Raw genomic sequence first — 17,772 nt, 5'->3', positions numbered from 1 at the left:
TTGTGCTCTGTGAGTCGATATCCTTCGCATACAATTCAATTGGAGTTGAAAAATTCACGTTTGGAGAAAATCACTTTTAAAAATGTTTAAATCGTCATATCTCGTTAACCGAGCGTCTAAACACATCAAAACTTTGCAAAATTCAAAATTCTCTAAAAACAAAACTACAAGTCCAAAACTTATAGAAAATACATTTTTGTGCTCTGTGAGTCGATATCCTTCGCATACAATTCAATTGGAGTTGAAAAATTCACGTTTGGAGAAAATCACTTTTAAAAATGTTTAAATCGTCATATCTCGTTAACCGAGCGTCTAAACACATCAAAACTTGCAAAATTCAAAATTCTCTAAAAACAAAACTACAAGTCCAAAACTTATAGAAAATACATTTTTGTGCTCTGTGAGTCGATATCCTTCGCATACAATTCAATTGGAGTTGAAAAATTCACGTTTGGAGAAAATCACTTTTAAAAATGTTTAAATCGTCATATCTCGTTAACCGAGCGTCTAAACACATCAAAACTTTGCAAAATTCAAAATTCTCTAAAAACAAAACTACAAGTCCAAAACTTATAGAAAATACATTTTTGTGCTCTGTGAGTCGATATCCTTCGCATACAATTCAATTGGAGTTGAAAAATTCACGTTTGGAGAAAATCACTTTTAAAAATGTTTAAATCGTCATATCTCGTTAACCGAGCGTCTAAACACATCAATACTTTGCAAAATTCAAAATTCTCTAAAAACAAAACTACAAGTCCAAAACTTATAGAAAATACATTTTTGTGCTCTGTGAGTCGATATCCTTCAATTCAATTGGAGTTGAAAAATTCACGTTTGGAGAAAATCACTTTTAAAAATGTTTAAATCGTCATATCTCGTTAACCGAGCGTCTAAACACATCAAAATTCGCATACAATTCAATTGGAGTTGAAAAATTCACGTTTGGAGAAAATCACTTTTAAAAATGTTTAAATCGTCATATCTCGTTAACCGAGCGCCTAAACACATCAAAACTTGCAAAATTCAAAATTCTCTAAAAACAAAACTACAAGTCCAAAACTTATAGAAAATACATTTTTGTGCTCTGTGAGTCGATATCCTTCGCATACAATTCAATTGGAGTTGAAAAATTCACGTTTGGAGAAAATCACTTTTAAAAATGTTTAAATCGTCATATCTCGTTAACCGAGCGTCTAAACACATCAAAACTTTGCAAAATTCAAAATTCTCTAAAAACAAAACTACAAGTCCAAAACTTATAGAAAATACATTTTTGTGCTCTGTGAGTCGATATCCTTCGCATACAATTCAATTGGAGTTGAAAAATTCACGTTTGGAGAAAATCACTTTTAAAAATGTTTAAATCGTCATATCTCGTTAACCGAGCGTCTAAACACATCAAAACTTTGCAAAATTCAAAATTCTCTAAAAACAAAACTACAAGTCCAAAACTTATAGAAAATACATTTTTGTGCTCTGTGAGTCGATATCCTTCGCATACAATTCAATTGGAGTTGAAAAATTCACGTTTGGAGAAAATCACTTTTAAAAATGTTTAAATCGTCATATCTCGTTAACCGAGCGTCTAAACACATCAAAACTTGCAAAATTCAAAATTCTCTAAAAACAAAACTACAAGTCCAAAACTTATAGAAAATACATTTTTGTGCTCTGTGAGTCGATATCCTTCGCATACAATTCAATTGGAGTTGAAAAATTCACGTTTGGAGAAAATCACTTTTAAAAATGTTTAAATCGTCATATCTCGTTAACCGAGCGTCTAAACACATCAAAACTTTGCAAAATTCAAAATTCTCTAAAAACAAAACTACAAGTCCAAAACTTATAGAAAATACATTTTTGTGCTCTGTGAGTCGATATCCTTCGCATACAATTCAATTGGAGTTGAAAAATTCACGTTTGGAGAAAATCACTTTTAAAAATGTTTAAATCGTCATATCTCGTTAACCGAGCGTCTAAACACATCAAAACTTTGCAAAATTCAAAATTCTCTAAAAACAAAACTACAAGTCCAAAACTTATAGAAAATACATTTTTGTGCTCTGTGAGTCGATATCCTTCGCATACAATTCAATTGGAGTTGAAAAATTCACGTTTGGAGAAAATCACTTTTAAAAATGTTTAAATCGTCATATCTCGTTAACAGAGCGTCTAAACACATCAAAACTTTGCAAAATTCAAAATTCTCTAAAAACAAAACTACAAGTCCAAAACTTATAGAAAATACATTTTTGTGCTCTGTGAGTCGATATCCTTCAATTCAATTGGAGTTGAAAAATTCACGTTTGGAGAAAATCACTTTTAAAAATGTTTAAATCGTCATATCTCGTTAACCGAGCGTCTAAACACATCAAAACTTTGCAAAATTCAAAATTCTCTAAAAACAAAACTACAAGTCCAAAACTTATAGAAAATACATTTTTGTGCTCTGTGAGTCGATATCCTTCGCATACAATTCAATTGGAGTTGAAAAATTCACGTTTGGAGAAAATCACTTTTAAAAATGTTTAAATCGTCATATCTCGTTAACCGAGCGTCTAAACACATCAAAACTTGCAAAATTCAAAATTCTCTAAAAACAAAACTACAAGTCCAAAACTTATAGAAAATACATTTTTGTGCTCTGTGAGTCGATATCCTTCGCATACAATTCAATTGGAGTTGAAAAATTCACGTTTGGAGAAAATCACTTTTAAAAATGTTTAAATCGTCATATCTCGTTAACCGAGCGTCTAAACACATCAAAACTTTGCAAAATTCAAAATTCTCTAAAAACAAAACTACAAGTCCAAAACTTATAGAAAATACATTTTTGTGCTCTGTGAGTCGATATCCTTCGCATACAATTCAATTGGAGTTGAAAAATTCACGTTTGGAGAAAATCACTTTTGAAAATGTTTAAATCGTCATATCTCGTTAACCGAGCGTCTAAACACATCAAAACTTTGCAAAATTCAAAATTCTCTAAAAACAAAACTACAAGTCCAAAACTTATAGAAAATACATTTTTGTGCTCTGTGAGTCGATATCCTTCAATTCAATTGGAGTTGAAAAATTCACGTTTGGAGAAAATCACTTTTAAAAATGTTTAAATCGTCATATCTCGTTAACCGAGCGTCTAAACACATCAAAATTCGCATACAATTCAATTGGAGTTGAAAAATTCACGTTTGGAGAAAATCACTTTTAAAAATGTTTAAATCGTCATATCTCGTTAACCGAGCGTCTAAACACATCAAAACTTGCAAAATTCAAAATTCTCTAAAAACAAAACTACAAGTCCAAAACTTATAGAAAATACATTTTTGTGCTCTGTGAGTCGATATCCTTCGCATACAATTCAATTGGAGTTGAAAAATTCACGTTTGGAGAAAATCACTTTTAAAAATGTTTAAATCGTCATATCTCGTTAACCGAGCGTCTAAACACATCAAAACTTTGCAAAATTCTCTAAAAACAAAACTACAAGTCCAAAACTTATAGAAAATACATTTTTGTGCTATGTGAGTCGATATCCTTCGCATACAATTCAATTGGAGTTGAAAAATTCACGTTTGGAGAAAATCACTTTTAAAAATGTTTAAATCGTCATATCTCGTTAACCGAGCGTCTAAACACATCAAAACTTTGCAAAATTCAAAATTCTCTAAAAACAAAACTACAAGTCCAAAACTTATAGAAAATACATTTTTGTGCTCTGTGAGTCGATATCCTTCGCATACAATTCAATTGGAGTTGAAAAATTCACGTTTGGAGAAAATCACTTTTAAAAATGTTTAAATCGTCATATCTCGTAAACCGAGCGTCTAAACACATCAAAACTTGCAAAATTCAAAATTCTCTAAAAACAAAACTACAAGTCCAAAACTTATAGAAAATACATTTTTGTGCTCTGTGAGTCGATATCCTTCGCATACAATTCAATTGGAGTTGAAAAATTCACGTTTGGAGAAAATCACTTTTAAAAATGTTTAAATCGTCATATCTCGTTAACCGAGCGTCTAAACACATCAAAACTTGCAAAATTCAAAATTCTCTAAAAACAAAACTACAAGTCCAAAACTTATAGAAAATACATTTTTGTGCTCTGTGAGTCGATATCCTTCGCATACAATTCAATTGGAGTTGAAAAATTCACGTTTGGAGAAAATCACTTTTAAAAATGTTTAAATCGTCATATCTCGTTAACCGAGCGTCTAAACACATCAAAACTTGCAAAATTCAAAATTCTCTAAAAACAAAACTACAAGTCCAAAACTTATAGAAAATACATTTTTGTGCTCTGTGAGTCGATATCCTTCGCATACAATTCAATTGGAGTTGAAAAATTCACGTTTGGAGAAAATCACTTTTAAAAATGTTTAAATCGTCATATCTCGTTAACCGAGCGTCTAAACACATCAAAACTTTGCAAAATTCAAAATTCTCTAAAAACAAAACTACAAGTCCAAAACTTATAGAAAATACATTTTTGTGCTCTGTGAGTCGATATCCTTCGCATACAATTCAATTGGAGTTGAAAAATTCACGTTTGGAGAAAATCACTTTTAAAAATGTTTAAATCGTCATATCTCGTTACCCGAGCGTCTAAACACCCCAAAACTTGCAAAATTCAAAATTCTCTTAAAACAAAACTACAAGTCCAAAACTTATAGAAAATACATTTTTGTGCTATGTGAGTCGATATCCTTCGCATACAATTCAATTGGAGTTGAAAAATTCACGTTTGGAGAAAATCACTTTTAAAAATGTTTAAATCGTCATATCTCGTTAACCGAGCGTCTAAACACATCAAAACTTTGCAAAATTCAAAATTCTCTAAAAACAAAACTACAAGTCCAAAACTTATAGAAAATACATTTTTGTGCTCTGTGAGTCGATATCCTTCGCATACAATTCAATTGGAGTTGAAAAATTCACGTTTGGAGAAAATCACTTTTAAAAATGTTTAAATCGTCATATCTCGTTAACCGAGCGTCTAAACACATCAAAACTTGCAAAATTCAAAATTCTCTAAAAACAAAACTACAAGTCCAAAACTTATAGAAAATACATTTTTGTGCTCTGTGAGTCGATATCCTTCGCATACAATTCAATTGGAGTTGAAAAATTCACGTTTGGAGAAAATCACTTTTAAAAATGTTTAAATCGTCATATCTCGTTAACCGAGCGTCTAAACACATCAAAACTTTGCAAAATTCAAAATTCTCTAAAAACAAAACTACAAGTCCAAAACTTATAGAAAATACATTTTTGTGCTCTGTGAGTCGATATCCTTCGCATACAATTCAATTGGAGTTGAAAAATTCACGTTTGGAGAAAATCACTTTTAAAAATGTTTAAATCGTCATATCTCGTTAACCGAGCGTCTAAACACATCAAAACTTTGCAAAATTCAAAATTCTCTAAAAACAAAACTACAAGTCCAAAACTTATAGAAAATACATTTTTGTGCTATGTGAGTCGATATCCTTCGCATACAATTCAATTGGAGTTGAAAAATTCACGTTTGGAGAAAATCACTTTTAAAAATGTTTAAATCGTCATATCTCGTTAACCGAGCGTCTAAACACATCAAAACTTGCAAAATTCAAAATTCTCTAAAAACAAAACTACAAGTCCAAAACTTATAGAAAATACATTTTTGTGCTCTGTGAGTCGATATCCTTCGCATACAATTCAATTGGAGTTGAAAAATTCACGTTTGGAGAAAATCACTTTTAAAAATGTTTAAATCGTCATATCTCGTTAACCGAGCGTCTAAACACATCAAAACTTTGCAAAATTCAAAATTCTCTAAAAACAAAACTACAAGTCCAAAACTTATAGAAAATACATTTTTGTGCTCTGTGAGTCGATATCCTTCGCATACAATTCAATTGGAGTTGAAAAATTCACGTTTGGAGAAAATCACTTTTAAAAATGTTTAAATCGTCATATCTCGTTAACCGAGCGTCTAAACACCCCAAAACTTGCAAAATTCAAAATTCTCTTAAAACAAAACTACAAGTCCAAAACTTATAGAAAATACATTTTTGTGCTATGTGAGTCGATATCCTTCGCATACAATTCAATTGGAGTTGAAAAATTCACGTTTGGAGAAAATCACTTTTAAAAATGTTTAAATCGTCATATCTCGTTAACCGAGCGTCTAAACACATCAAAACTTTGCAAAATTCAAAATTCTCTAAAAACAAAACTACAAGTCCAAAACTTATAGAAAATACATTTTTGTGCTCTGTGAGTCGATATCCTTCGCATACAATTCAATTGGAGTTGAAAAATTCACGTTTGGAGAAAATCACTTTTAAAAATGTTTAAATCGTCATATCTCGTTAACCGAGCGTCTAAACACATCAAAACTTTGCAAAATTCAAAATTCTCTAAAAACAAAACTACAAGTCCAAAACTTATAGAAAATACATTTTTGTGCTCTGTGAGTCGATATCCTTCGCATACAATTCAATTGGAGTTGAAAAATTCACGTTTGGAGAAAATCACTTTTAAAAATGTTTAAATCGTCATATCTCGTTAACAGAGCGTCTAAACACATCAAAACTTTGCAAAATTCAAAATTCTCTAAAAACAAAACTACAAGTCCAAAACTTATAGAAAATACATTTTTGTGCTCTGTGAGTCGATATCCTTCGCATACAATTCAATTGGAGTTGAAAAATTCACGTTTGGAGAAAATCACTTTTAAAAATGTTTAAATCGTCATATCTCGTTAACCGAGCGTCTAAACACATCAAAACTTGCAAAATTCAAAATTCTCTAAAAACAAAACTACAAGTCCAAAACTTATAGAAAATACATTTTTGTGCTCTGTGAGTCGATATCCTTCGCATACAATTCAATTGGAGTTGAAAAATTCACGTTTGGAGAAAATCACTTTTAAAAATGTTTAAATCGTCATATCTCGCTAACCGAGCGTCTAAACACATCAAAACTTTGCAAAATTCAAAATTCTCTAAAAACAAAACTACAAGTCCAAAACTTATAGAAAATACATTTTTGTGCTCTGTGAGTCGATATCCTTCGCATACAATTCAATTGGAATTGAAAAATTCACGTTTGGAGAAAATCACTTTTAAAAATGTTTAAATCGTCATATCTCGTTAACCAAGCGTCTAAACACCCCAAAACTTGCAAAATTCAAAATTCTCTAAAAACAAAACTACAAGTCCAAAACTTATAGAAAATACATTTTTGTGCTCTGTGAGTCGATATCCTTCACATACAATTCAATTGGAGTTGAAAAATTCACGTTTGGAGAAAATCACTTTTAAAAATGTTTAAATCGTCATATCTCGTAAACCGAGCGTCTAAACACATCAAAACTTGCAAAATTCAAAATTCTCTAAAAACAAAACTACAAGTCCAAAACTTATAGAAAATACATTTTTGTGCTCTGTGAGTCGATATCCTTCGCATACAATTCAATTGGAGTTGAAAAATTCACGTTTGGAGAAAATCACTTTTAAAAATGTTTAAATCGTCATATCTCGTTAACCGAGCGTCTAAACACATCAAAACTTTGCAAAATTCAAAATTCTCTAAAAACAAAACTACAAGTCCAAAACTTATAGAAAATACATTTTTGTGCTCTGTGAGTCGATATCCTTCGCATACAATTCAATTGGAGTTGAAAAATTCACGTTTGGAGAAAATCACTTTTAAAAATGTTTAAATCGTCATATCTCGTTAACCGAGCGTCTAAACACATCAAAACTTTGCAAAATTCAAAATTCTCTAAAAACAAAACTACAAGTCCAAAACTTATAGAAAATACATTTTTGTGCTCTGTGAGTCGATATCCTTCGCATACAATTCAATTGGAGTTGAAAAATTCACGTTTGGAGAAAATCACTTTTAAAAATGTTTAAATCGTCATATCTCGTTAACCGAGCGTCTAAACACATCAAAACTTTGCAAAATTCAAAATTCTCTAACAACAAAACTACAAGTCCAAAACTTATAGAAAATACATTTTTGTGCTCTGTGAGTCGATATCCTTCGCATACAATTCAATTGGAGTTGAAAAATTCACGTTTGGAGAAAATCACTTTTAAAAATGTTTAAATCGTCATATCTCGTTAACCGAGCGTCTAAACACCCCAAAACTTGCAAAATTCAAAATTCTCTTAAAACAAAACTACAAGTCCAAAACTTATAGAAAATACATTTTTGTGCTATGTGAGTCGATATCCTTCGCATACAATTCAATTGGAGTTGAAAAATTCACGTTTGGAGAAAATCACTTTTAAAAATGTTTAAATCGTCATATCTCGTTAACCGAGCGTCTAAACACATCAAAACTTGCAAAATTCAAAATTCTCTAAAAACAAAACTACAAGTCCAAAACTTTTGAGTGCCGATCTGCCTCTCATCGGCAACACACGTTGTGAAAGTTTAGTCTCGTTAAATTAAGTTTTTCTCGTTGTGTCTCTATTAATGTTGGTGTCCTACCTATTTAATCAATCACAAAGCAAAAATAAATAAATATTAAATTTAAACCCATCCATCCATCTGAATTAAATTATTAAATTACTAAAACCCTAAATCGCGCCGTGCAAAAAAAAAAAAAAAAAAAAATAAATAAATAAATAATTAAATTAAAGTGCAAGTGTCATATGTAAAAGTGTATGTATACAGCGCGATCATACCACCTCCATGCAAACAATACAAAAAAAATAAACCACTGCAATAAACAACAACAAACAACATTAAGCCACCACATCACTCTCCATCATCACACACAAAAAAAATAATATCAACAACAACAACATCCACCACTGCAATAACTGCTCATCAACAAGCAGCAAAAACAAATCATCCACCAGTGATCATGATGAAAAAAAAAAAAAAAATTGTGTCGCGATGTGTTAAATGGCAATGAGCACAGTGAGTAATCCTTTCTTTTTCCCTCCCCTTTCTTCTTTCACAATTAGTTTTTTTATAATAATTGTGGTATTGTGAGTGGTAACTCTTCTTGCAGTACCAGAGTTGTTGTAAATCTGACTCGGATATATTATTGATTTTTTTTTTACTGAATAGCCAACAGGGGCGGATCAGCTCAAATTGTCACTTAGGCATAACACTAGTGACAATTTGTTTTTGTGAAGTTCTAATTGGGATTTAGTAAATAAAATCATTATAGGTAATTGTCCGAATAGGTTTTAGATAGTTTTTTGAGTTTTGAAATGGTTTACGAATTCAGGGTCGACTATGCCAACGTTCGTGGGCTAAGATCCAATTTCTGTGACGTGTATATTTACACTGTACAAAACAGGCCAGCTGTTTTGGCACTGAGTGAAACGCAAATAAGTGAAAATACAGACTGTTCTGAATTTAATCTATTTGGGTATAGCTTGGTGCCATTATTCTTTTCCCACCATGGTCTCGCCGTTTATATTAGAAACGATGTCGCATACCAACTTCAACCACAATACGGTCCATGTACAAACACATATTTTAATTTCATGTGGTTTAAATTCACGGTTAATAAGCGCATCATTCATACCTGTTTTATTTATCGGAGCCCCAATCTGGACAGTAATTCAACTTCTAACGAACTTGATGCTCTGTCCGACTCCATTCAAAGGATTGTTACCCTTTATCCTCGCACTGAAATCGTTATTACGGGCGATTTCAATGTACACAATTCTTCGTGGCTTCGCTTTTCTGGCCAGACAACACCCGAAGGAAGGTATGCCGAGACCTTTGCTGAGTTAAACCACCTAACTCAGCTTGTCGACGAGCCGACTCGAATATCGGACGTTAATGGTCGAGCTGAAAACACTCTAGACTTGTTAATTACCTCTGACCCTGATAAATACACTGTTAGTGTATTATCGCCTCTAGGCACATCAGACCATTGTGTCATATCAGCGAATTTCTCGTGTCAAACAAACCCAGTTAAAGAAAAAGCACCAAGAAGAACCGTCTGGCAATACGAGAAAGCCAACTGGGAGGGACTCAACGAATTCTTCAAAAACTTTAACTGGTCGCTATGCTTCCTCGATAGTGACGTTGATTCCAGTGCTGATATGATAACAAATTTAATTCTCTCCGGAATGAGAAATTTTATCCCGAATAGGGTTAAAACAATCAAACCGAAAGAGAATGCATGGTTTGATTCGAGCTGCAAAGAGGTTATCAGGGTTAAAGAGGCAAGCTTTCGATGTTATAAAGCCAATCCCACTGAGGAAAACCGAAAAAAGTTCAAACAAGCTAGAAAGGCCAGCAACGCCCATATTCGACGAACCAAATTTTTGCATGATCAAGAATTAAGGCAAAAAATACTACAATGTCCCAAAGGTAGTAAAAATTTTTGGTCATTTGTAAAAAATATTCGCAACACTACCTCGTCGTCGGTTCCAACGCTCGTCTTCAATGACACTCCATTTGTTAGCTCTGTTGACAAAGCTAACCTACTTGCGAGGCAGTTCGCTGCCAACTCAACACTGCCTGATAGTGTCATGACTCCGCCAGTACTTGAGCGCGTAAACGGATTTATGGGACAAATCTTCTTTCGCACTCGTACAGTAGCAAGAGTTCTTAAAGATCTTGACATACACAAATGCGCTGGCCCGGATAGTATCCCCCCCATCGTTCTGAAGAGGTGTTCTTCCACGCTGGCAAAACCACTGCGTAAGCTTTTCCATCTGTCCTACTCTACAGGTCTCTTTCCGAGTGGATGGAGAACAGCATTTGTCCAGCCTATCCCTAAAAAAGGCGAATCTTCCTCACCCTCAAACTACCGACCGATCGCACTTACGTCCCTTCTTTCCAAGGTCATGGAAACGTTGATTAACTTTCAACTTAAGAAATATCTTGAGGATCGGAAGCTTCTTAATGACCGGCAGTACGGCTTTCGTAGCAACAGGTCCACTGGTGATCTGATAGTTTATCTCACCGAGCAGTGGAACAAATCTTTACATCGTTTTGGAGAAAGTAAGATTGTTGCACTTGATATTTCAAAGGCATTTGATAGAGTTTGGCATCAAGCTCTTCTTTCGAAAATGCGTGCTTTTGGAGTCGATGAATCTCTTCTTCGTTGGATTAGAAATTACCTTTCGAACCGTTCAATACAAGTTGTTTTGGATGGATTCAAGTCTGAAACCCACAAAATAAATGCTGGTGTGCCACAGGGCTCCGTTCTGTCTCCGACTCTCTTTCTCATTTTTATAAATGATCTCCTGTCTGAAACTTCTAATCCACTAAACTGTTTTGCAGATGATAGTACCCTCAGTTTTTCATATTCGTTTCCTGATTCTCGCCCAAGTTCTTCGGAAGTGGATCTTGAACGGCTAAATATGATAAACTCATTAAATTCTGATCTTAATAGCATTGTCCAATGGGGAATAAGAAATCGCGTAGAATTTAATGCTTCCAAAACTCAATGCTGCTTACTATCATTAAAGCGGAACATGTCTCCCATGCCACTATCCATGAGTGGTACTTGCATCGAAGAAACCGAAAAGCTTTCCATCCTCGGTATGTGCATTACAAACCACCTCCTGTGGAATGAACACATATTTGACACCGCTAAATCCGCTGCGAAATGTTTAGGTTTCCTCCGAAGATGCAAGAAATTTTTCTCCCCGTCTGATCTAGCAATTATTTATAAGGCGTACATTCGTCCAAAGCTTGAATATAACTCCCACATCTGGGCAGGTGCTCCAATAACCTCGTTGAGTTTCTTGGATAGAATACAAAATAGAGCTATAAAAATGATAGGTAATAGATCAATAACTGATACAATTACGTCTCTCGAACACCGTCGTAACGTCTCATGTCTCACGTTGTTCTATCGTTATTTTTATAAGCAGTGCTCCGATGAAATAGCTAGTTGCATTCCTCCCCTGAAACAATTCAACCGTAATACTCGCGCTTCAAGGAATGCTCATCAGTTTACCCTAGAGTCCAACTTCGGGTGTACCGTCAAATACAGAGATTCTTTCTTCAGCCGCACTACACGAATGTGGAACGCGTTACCCGCCTCTGTTTTCCCATCCCATTTCAAAACTCAGAACTTCAAAACTAATGCTCATCGGTATCTCCTTTCAAACCCCTCCCTATTTTCCTAATGCTCGTACTGTGTTCACCATATTAAGGGTACATTAATCCCTTTAGTGCGCGCTTATTATAAAAAAAAAAAAAAAAAAAAAAAACTTATAGAAAATACATTTTTGTGCTCTGTGAGTCGATATCCTTCGCATACAATTCAATTGGAGTTGAAAAATTCACGTTTGGAGAAAATCACTTTTAAAAATGTTTAAATCGTCATATCTCGTTAACCGAGCGTCTAAACACATCAAAACTTTGCAAAATTCAAAATTCTCTAAAAACAAAACTACAAGTCCAAAACTTATAGAAAATACATTTTTGTGCTCTGTGAGTCGATATCCTTCGCATACAATTCAATTGGAGTTGAAAAATTCACGTTTAGAGAAAATCACTTTTAAAAATGTTTAAATCGTCATATCTCGTTAACCGAGCGTCTAAACACATCAAAACTTTGCAAAATTCAAAATTCTCTAAAAACAAAACTTTAAAGTCCAAAACTTATAGAAAATACATTTTTGTGCTCTGTGAGTCGATATCCTTCGCATACAATTCAATTGGAGTTGAAAAATTCACGTTTGGAGAAAATCACTTTTAAAAATGTTTAAATCGTCATATCTCGTTAACCGAGCGTCTAAACACATCAAAACTTTGCAAAATTCAAAATTCTCTAAAAACAACACTACAAGTCCAAAACTTATAGAAAATACATTTTTGTGCTCTGTGAGTCGATATCCTTCGCATACAATTCAATTGGAGTTGAAAAATTCACGTTTAGAGAAAATCACTTTTAAAAATGTTTAAATCGTCATATCTCGTTAACCGAGCGTCTAAACACATCAAAACTTTGCAAAATTCAAAATTCTCTAAAAACAAAACTACAAAGTCCAAAACTTATAGAAAATACATTTTTGTGCTCTGTGAGTCGATATCCTTCGCATACAATTCAATTGGAGTTGAAAAATTCACGTTTGGAGAAAATCACTTTTAAAAATGTTTAAATCGTCATATCTCGTTAACCGAGCGTCTAAACACATCAAAACTTTGCAAAATTCAAAATTCTTTAAAAACAAAACTACAAGTCCAAAACTTATAGAAAATACATTTTTGTGCTCTGTGAGTCGATATCTTTCGCATACAATTCAATTGGAGTTGAAAAATTCACGTTTGGAGAAAATCACTTTTAAAAATGTTTAAATCGTCATATCTCGTTAACCGAGCGTCTAAACATATATAAACATTCAAACATTCATATATATAAAAATTCAAAATTCTCTAAAAACAAAACTACAAGTCCAAAACTTATAGAAAATACATTTTTGTGCTCTGTGAGTCGATATCCTTCGCATACAATTCAATTGGAGTTGAAAAATTCACGTTTGGAGAAAATCACTTTTAAAAATGTTTAAATCGTCATATCTCGTTAACCGAGCGTCTAAACACATCAAAACTTGCAAAATTCAAAATTCTCTAAAAACAAAACTACAAGTCCAAAACTTATAGAAAATACATTTTTGTGCTCTGTGAGTCGATATCCTTCGCATACAATTCAATTGGAGTTGAAAAATTCACGTTTGGAGAAAATCACTTTTAAAAATGTTTAAATCGTCATATCTCGTTAACCGAGCGTCTAAACACATCAAAACTTTGCAAAATTCAAAATTCTCTAAAAACAAAACTACAAGTCCAAAACTTATAGAAAATACATTTTTGTGCTCTGTGAGTCGATATCCTTCGCATACAATTCAATTGGAGTTGAAAAATTCACGTTTGGAGAAAATCACTTTTAAAAATGTTTAAATCGTCATATCTCGTTAACCGAGCGTCTAAACACATCAAAACTTGCAAAATTCAAAATTCTCTAAAAACAAAACTACAAGTCCAAAACTTATAGAAAATACATTTTTGTGCTCTGTGAGTCGATATCCTTCGCATACAATTCAATTGGAGTTGAAAAATTCACGTTTGGAGAAAATCACTTTTAAAAATGTTTAAATCGTCATATCTCGTTAACCGAGCGTCTAAACACATCAAAACTTGCAAAATTCAAAATTCTCTAAAAACAAAACTACAAGTCCAAAACTTATAGAAAATACATTTTTGTGCTCTGTGAGTCGATATCCTTCGCATACAATTCAATTGGAGTTGAAAAATTCACGTTTGGAGAAAATCACTTTTAAAAATGTTTAAATCGTCATATCTCGTTAACCGAGCGTCTAAACACATCAAAACTTTGCAAAATTCAAAATTCTCTAAAAACAAAACTACAAGTCCAAAACTTATAGAAAATACATTTTTGTGCTCTGTGAGTCGATATCCTTCGCATACAATTCAATTGGAGTTGAAAAATTCACGTTTGGAGAAAATCACTTTTAAAAATGTTTAAATCGTCATATCTCGTTAACCGAGCGTCTAAACACATCAAAACTTGCAAAATTCAAAATTCTCTAAAAACAAAACTGCAAGTCCAAAACTTATAGAAAATACATTTTTGTGCTCTGTGAGTCGATATCCTTCGCATACAATTCAATTCACGTTTGGAGAAAATCACTTTTAAAAATGTTTAAATCGTCATATCTCGTTAACCGAGCGTCTAAACACCCCAAAACTTTGCAAAATTCAAAATTCTCTAAAAACAAAACTACAAGTCCAAAACTTATAGAAAATACATTTTTGTGCTCTGTGAGTCGATATCCTTCGCATACAATTCAATTGGAGTTGAAAAATTCACGTTTGGAGAAAATCACTTTTAAAAATGTTTAAATCGTCATATCTCGTTAACCGAGCGTCTAAACACATCAAAACTTTGCAAAATTCAAAATTCTCTAAAAACAAAACTACAAGTCCAAAACTTATAGAAAATACATTTTTGTGCTCTGTGAGTCGATATCCTTCGCATACAATTGAATTGGAGTTGAAAAATTCACGTTTGGAGAAAATCACTTTTAAAAATGTTTAAGTCGTCATATCTCGTTAACCGAGCGTCTAAACACCCCAAAACTTGCAAAATTCAAAATTCTCTAAAAACAAAACTACAAGTCCAAAACTTATAGAAAATACATTTTTGTGCTCTGTGAGTCGATATCCTTCGCATACAATTCAATTGGAGTTGAAAAATTCACGTTTGGAGAAAATCACTTTTAAAAATGTTTAAGTCGTCATATCTCGTTAACCGAGCGTCTAAACACCCCAAAACTTGCAAAATTCAAAATTCTCTAAAAACAAAACTACAAGTCCAAAACTTATAGAAAATACTGTGATCTGTGAGTCGATATCCTTCGCATACAATTCAATTGGAGTTGAAAAATTGACGTTTGGAGAAAATCACTTTTAAAAATGTTTAAATCGTCATATCTCGTTAACCGAGCGTCTAAACACATCAAAACCTGCAAAATTCAAAATTCTCTAAAAACAAAACTACAAGTCCAAAACTTATAGAAAATACATTTTTATGCTCTGTGAGTCGATATCCTTCGCATACAATTCAATTGGAGTTGAAAAATTCACGTTTGGAGAAAATCACTTTTAAAAATGTTTAAATCGTCATATCTCGTTAACCGAGCGTCTAAACACATCAAAACTTTGCAAAATTCAAAATTCTCTAAAAACAAAACTACAAGTCCAAAACTTATAGAAAATACATTTTTGTGCTCTTTGAGTCGATATCCTTCACATACAATTCAATTGGAGTTGAAAAATTCACGTTTGGAGAAAATCACTTTTAAAAATGTTTAAATCGTCATATCTCGTTAACCGAGCGTCTAAACACATCAAAACTTGCAAAATTCAAAATTCTCTAAAAACAAAACTACAAGTCCAAAACTTATAGAAAATACATTTTTGTGCTCTGTGAGTCGATATCCTTCGCATACAATTCAATTCACGTTTGGAGAAAATCACTTTTAAAAATGTTTAAATCGTCATATCTCGTTAACCGAGCGTCTAAACACCCCAAAACTTTGCAAAATTCAAAATTCTCTAAAAACAAAACTACAAGTCCAAAACTTATAGAAAATACATTTTTGTGCTCTGTGAGTCGATATCCTTCGCATACAATTCAATTCACGTTTGGAGAAAATCACTTTTAAAAATGTTTAAATCGTCATATCTCGTTAACCAAGCGTCTAAACACATCAAAACTTTGCAAAATTCAAAATTCTCTAAAAACAAAACTACAAGTCCAAAACTTATAGAAAATACATTTTTGTGCTCTGTGAGTCGATATCCTTCGCATACAATTCAATTGGAGTTGAAAAATTCACGTTTGGAGAAAATCACTTTTAAAAATGTTTAAATCGTCATATCTCGTTAACCGAGCGTCTAAACACATCAAAACTTGCAAAATTCAAAATTCTCTAAAAAAAAAACTACAAGTCCAAAACTTATAGAAAATACATTTTTGTGCTCTGTGAGTCGATATCCTTCGCATACAATTCAATTGGAGTTGAAAAATTCACGTTTGGAGAAAATCACTTTTAAAAATGTTTAAATCGTCATATCTCGTTAACCGAGCGTCTAAACACATCAAAACTTGCAAAATTCAAAATTCTCTAAAAACAAAACTACAAGTCCAAAACTTATAGAAAATACATTTTTGTGCTCTGTGAGTCGATATCCTTCGCATACAATTCAATTGTAGTTGAAAAATTCACGTTTGGAGAAAATCACTTTTAAAAATGTTTAAATCGTCATATCTCGTTAACCGAGCGTCTAAACACCCCAAAACTTGCAAAATTCAAAATTCTCTTAAAACAAAACTACAAGTCCAAAACTTATTGAAAATACATTTTTGTGCTCTGTGAGTCGATATCCTTCGCATACAATTCAATTGGAGTTGAAAAATTCACGTTTGGAGAAAATCACTTTTAAAAATGTTTAAATCGTCATATCTCGTTAACCGAGCGTCTAAACACATCAAAACTTTGCAAAATTCAAAATTCTCTAAAAACAAAACTACAAGTCCAAAACTTATAGAAAATACATTTTTGTGCTCTGTGAGTCGATATCCTTCGCATACAATTCAATTGGAGTTGAAAAATTCACGTTTGGAGAAAATCACTTTTAAAAATGTTTAAATCGTCATATCTCGTTAACCGAGCGTCTAAACACCCCAAAACTTTGCAAAATTCAAAATTCTCTAAAATCAAAACTACAAGTCCAAAACTTATAGAAAATACATTTTTGTGCTCTGTGAGTCGATATCCTTCGCATACAATTCAATTGGAGTTGAAAAATTCACGTTTGGAGAAAATCACTTTTAAAAATGTTTAAATCGTCATATCTCGTTAACCGAGCGTCTAAACACATCAAAACTTTGCAAAATTCAAAATTCTCTAAAAACAAAACTACAAGTCCAAAACTTATAGAAAATACATTTTTGTGCTCTGTGAGTCGATATCCTTCGCATACAATTCAATTGGAGTTGAAAAATTCACGTTTGGAGAAAATCACTTTTAAAAATGTTTAAATCGTCATATCTCGTTAACCGAGCGTCTAAACACCCCAAAACTTTGCAAAATTCAAAATTCTCTAAAATCAAAACTACAAGTCCAAAACTTATAGAAAATACATTTTTGTGCTCTGTGAGTCGATATCCTTCGCATACAATTCAATTGGAGTTGAAAAATTCACGTTTGGAGAAAATCACTTTTAAAAATGTTTAAATCGTCATATCTCGTT

This window comes from Episyrphus balteatus, chromosome X, assembly GCF_945859705.1.
Source record: "Episyrphus balteatus chromosome X, idEpiBalt1.1, whole genome shotgun sequence".
In the NCBI taxonomy this organism is placed as follows: domain Eukaryota; kingdom Metazoa; phylum Arthropoda; class Insecta; order Diptera; family Syrphidae; genus Episyrphus; species Episyrphus balteatus.
This window is presented reverse-complemented; position numbering follows the sequence as displayed.